The sequence below is a fragment of the Mustelus asterias genome, chromosome 28 (genome assembly GCF_964213995.1).
Source record: "Mustelus asterias chromosome 28, sMusAst1.hap1.1, whole genome shotgun sequence".
Taxonomy (NCBI): Eukaryota; Metazoa; Chordata; class Chondrichthyes; order Carcharhiniformes; family Triakidae; genus Mustelus; species Mustelus asterias.
Window position 1 is genome coordinate 22,047,845 of NC_135828.1, and position 5,375 is coordinate 22,053,219.

The following is a 5,375-nucleotide window of genomic DNA, read 5'->3' on the forward strand; positions in this document are numbered from 1 at the left end:
AGCAATTAGTTGTGGAAGGGTTTAACAAAAGGATACGGTGGTTTCTAAGATGAAAAAAAAGGCACTCCAAAGTTTGATTGGGCAACTGAATTGGCTAGGTAGACAGACTAGACTGGATGCTAGTTTTGATGTCCTAGAGTTGAGTACAAAAATGAATGTCCTACAGTGGAAGACATAATAGAAACATAGAAACATAGAAAACTACAGCACAAAACAGGCCATTCGGCCCCACAAGTTGTGCCGAACATATCCCTACCTTTTAGACCTACCTATAACCCTCCATCCTATTAAGTCCCATGTACTCATCCAGGAGTCTCTTAAAAGACCCTATTGAGTTTGCCTCCACCACCACTGACGGCAGCCGATTCCACTCGCCCACCACCCTCTGTGTGAAAAACTTCCCCCGAACATTTCCCCTGTATACCCCCCAGCACCTTAAACCTGTGTCCTCTCGTAGCAGCCATTTCCACCCTGGGAAAAAGCCTTTGAGAGTCCACCCGATCTATGCCTCTCAACATCTTATATACCTTTATTAGGTCTCCTCTCATCCTACATCTCTCCAAGGAGAAAAGACCGAGCTCCCTCAGCCTATCCTCATAAGGCATGTCACTCAATCCAGGCAACATCCTTGTAAATCTCCTCTGCACCCTTTCAATCTTTTCCACATCCTCCCTGTAATGAGGCGACCAGAACTGAGCACAGTACTCCAAGTGGGGTCTGACAAGGGTCTTATATAGCTGCATCATTATCCCCCGGCTCCTAAACTCAATCCCTCGATTGATAAAGGCCAGCAAAACATTGGCCAAACTAAAAATGCAGGAGTGTTTTGAGGTTCCTGTTTTTGGGTGATCTCAGGCACCTGAAACTTGTAGTTTATAGTACTGCATCCTATGCCAATGTGTGTGATGGGTTTTCAAGCACAGGAGGTTTTATAATATTTCTTTTGGGGGGGAAATGTTGCCCCCTTGATGGAGAAACAAAGAAAATAAGGAGTGGTAAAAAGTACAATGGCCGCCAAGACACTAAGCCTTCTAGAGACAGTGGATATGGCCTTTTATATATCCCAGAAATTTTAGGGTTAGGGGATTCGGGTAAAATAGCCACTAAGTGCCACATTGACAATAAACCCCTGTGGGAAAATGTGCATTCCACAAAAAGTGTAAATGAGAAGTTTGAGTATCGTCATAGCCAGTTTAAAGCAGATAGAGTCATAGAGGTTTACAGCATGGAAACAGGCCCTTCGGCCCAACTTGTCCATGCCACCCTTATTTTTTTTTAAAACCCCTAAGCTAATCTCAATTGCCCGCAAGATGCTGGACAAAGGGGAAATATCAAACATTGAATGGGTGTATAGTAGCTATCAATTATCCGATTGTTTTACTGAGAGGGACTAGTTCGAAGAAACTTTTGGACATTATTAAGGAAGGACTTATCTTTCTGTTTTTTACATTCAAGAAATGTATTTTTATAAAAAGGAAGAGGAAATAGAGCGTGTTTTGTTTTTTCTGTGGAAACAATAGTCATCAAAATATTTTTTCTCCAAGGAAGGGGAGACAGTTAGTAACGGGTTAACAGACCTTCCAATTAAGTCCTAATTTGATGTCAATTATCCAATAGAAATCACTTATATATAAAGGGGCCACAGGTGGCGCTAGAGGTTGGTGGAGAACTGTATGTGGAGTTGTATCGAAGAAATAAAGGTATTTTATGATGAAGCAGAACTTGTGTCTCCTTTACTGGACTGCAACCAAGAGGTTCAAACACTCAGTAGCCTGATTTTGCCTTCCCCCTATAGCCTTTCGCCCCAGGTGCTATATCTAACTCTTTCTCCAAAACATAATGTTTTGGCCTCAACTGCTTTCTGTGGTAGCGAATTCTGCAGGCTGACCACTCCCTGGGTAAAAAAGAACTCTCCTCATCTCTGTCCTAAACAGTCTACCCTATTTCCTCAAACTGTGACCCCTGATTTTGGACACCAGAACTCCTATTAATCGACTACAGCTCAGCCTTCAACACCATTATTCCTACGAAACCCATCTCCAAACTCCGTGGCCTGGGCCTCAGCTCCTTCCTCTGCGACTGGATCCTGAACTTCCTAACCCACAGACCAAGGATAGGCAACAACACCTCCTCCACAATCATCCTCAACACCAATGCCCCACAAGGCTGTGTCCTCAGCCCCCTACTATACACCTCATACACCTATGACTCCAAGTTCCCCTCCAACTTGATTTTCAAGTTTGCTGACAACACCACCGCAGTGGGTCGGATCTCACACAATGATGAGCCAGAGTACAGGAATGAGATAGAGAATCTGGTGAACTGGTGCAGCAACAATAATCTCTCCCTCAATGTCAACAAAATGACAGGAAACGTAAAGGAGGACATGCCCCTGACTACATCAATGGGGATGAAGTAGAAATGGTCGAGGGTTTCAAGTTTTTAGATGTCCAGATCACCAATAACCTGTCCTGGACCCCCCATGCCGACACTATAGTTAAGAAACTCCACCAATGCCTCTACTTTCTCAGGAGCTAAGGAAATTTAGCATGTCAGTTACGACTCTCACCAACTTTTACAGATGTACCATAGAAAGCATTCTTTCTGGTTGTATCACAGTTTGGTATGGCTCCTGCTCTGTCCTAGACCATAAGAAACTTCAAAGGGTCATGAACGAAGCCCAGTCCATCACGCAAACCAGCCTCCCATCCATTGACACTAGAACATAGAACATAGAACATAGAACATTACAGCGCAGAACAGGCCCTTCGGCCCACGATGTTGCACCGACCAGTTAAAAAAAAAACTGTGACCCTCCAACCTAAACCAATTTCTTTTCGTCCATGAACCTATCTACGGATCTCTTAAACGCCCCCAAACTAGGCGCATTTACAACTGATGCTGGCAGGGCATTCCAATCCCTCACCACCCTCTGGGTAAAGAACCTACCCCTGACATCGGTTCTATAACTACCCCCCCTCAATTTAAAGCCATGCCCCCTCGTGCTGGATTTCTCCATCAGAGGAAAAAGGCTATCACTATCCACCCTATCTAAACCTCTAATCATCTTATATGTTTCAATAAGATCCCCTCTTAGCCGCCGCCTTTCCAGCGAAAACAATCCCAAATCCCTCAGCCTCTCCTCATAGGATCTCCCCTCCATACCAGGCAACATCCTGGTAAACCTCCTCTGCACCCTCTCCAAAGCCTCCACATCCTTCCTGTAATGTGGGGACCAGAACTGCACACAGTACTCCAAGTGCGGCCGCACCAGAGTTGTGTACAGTTGCAACATAACGCTACGACTCCTAAATTCAATCCCCCTACCAATAAACGCCAAGACACCATATGCCTTCTTAACAACCTTATCTACTTGATTCCCAACTTTCAGGGATCTATGCACACATACACCTAGATCCCTCTGCTCCTCCACACTATTCAAAGTCCTCCCGTTAGCCCTATACTCAACACATCTGTTATTCCTACCAAAGTGAATTACCTCACACTTCTCCGCATTAAACTCCATCCGCCACCTCTCGGCCCAACTTTGCAACCTGTCTAAGTCTTCCTGCAAACTACGACACCCTTCCTCACTGTCTACCACACCACCGACTTTGGTGTCATCAGCAAATTTGCTAATCCACCCAACTATACCCTCATCCAGATCATTAATAAATATTACAAACAGCAGTGGCCCCAAAACAGATCCCTGAGGTACACCACTTGTAACCGCACTCCATGATGAATATTTACTATCAACCACCACCCTCTGTTTCCTATCCGCTAGCCAATTCCTGATCCAATTTCCTAGATCACCCCCAATCCCATACATCTGCATTTTCTGCAGAAGCCTACCATGGTGAACCTTATCAAACGCCTTACTAAAATCCATATATACCACGTCCACTGCCTTGCCCCCATCCACCTCCTTGGTCACTTTCTCAAAAAACTCAATAAGGTTAGTAAGGCACGACCTACCTGCCACAAAACCATGCTGACTATCACCTATCAATTCATTACTCTCCAAATAACTATAAATCCTATCCCTTATAATTTTTTCCAACATCTTGCCGACAACAGAAGTGAGACTCACCGGTCTATAATTCCCGGGGAAGTCTCTGTTCCCCTTCTTAAACAATGGGACAACATTCGCTAACCTCCAATCTTCTGGTACTATACCAGAGGCCAACGACGACCTGAAGATCAGAGCCAGAGGCTCTGCAATCACTTCTCTTGCCTCCCAGAGAATCCTTGGATAAATCCCATCCGGACCAGGGGATTTATCTATTTTCAGACCCTCCAGAATATCCTGCACATCCTCCTTATCAACTGTAATACTGTCTATTCTACTCCCCTGCAACCCAGTGTCCTCCTCAGCTATATTCATGTCCCCTTGCGTGAACACCGAAGAGAAATATTGGTTCAATGCTTCACCAATCTCCTCCGGTTCCACACATAACTTCCCTCTGCCATCTATAACTGGCCCTAAACTTGCCCTAACCAACCTTCTGTTCTTGACATACCTATAGAACGCCTTAGGATTCTCTTTAACCCTATCCGCCAAAGTCTTCTCATGTCCCCTTTTAGCCCTTCTAAGCTCGCTCTTCAACTCCCTCTTAGCCAATCTAAAGCTTTCTAGTGCACTACCCGAGTGCTCACGTCTCATCCGAACATAAGCCTCCTTTTTCTTTTTAACCAACAAAGAAACTTTTTTGGTGCACCACGGTTCCCTAGCCCTACCAATTCCTCCTTGCCTGACAGGGACATACCTATCACAGACTCGCAGTAGCTGCTCCTTGAAAAAACTCCACATGTCGGACGTTCCCAGTCCCTGTAATCTCCTAGTCCAACCTATGTTTCCTAATTCTCTCCTAATAGCCTCATAATTACCCTTCCCCCAGCTAAAACCACTGGCCCGAGGTTCCCACTGCCTCGGGAAAGCAGCCAGCATAATTTAGCACCCCACGTATCCCGGACATTCTCTTTTCCACCTTCTTCCATCGGGAAAATAATACAAAAGTCTGAGGACAGGAACCAACCGACTCAAGAATAGTTTCTTCCCTGCTTTAGTAAACTTTAGTAAAGCGTTTGACAAAGTCCCTCATGGTAGGTTGGTGCAAAAGGTTGGCTCTCATGGGATAAAGGAGGAGGTGGCTAGATGGGTGGAGAACTGGCTTGGTCACAGAAGACAGAGGGTGGTAGTGGAAGGGTCTTTTTCCGGCTGGATGCCTGTGACTAGTGGTGTTCCGCAGGGCTCTGTATTGGGACCTCAGCTGTTTGTGATTTATATCAACGATCTGGAAGAAGGTGTAACTGGGGTGATCAGTAAGTTTGCAGACGACACAAAAATGGCTGGACTTGCAGATAGTGAGGAA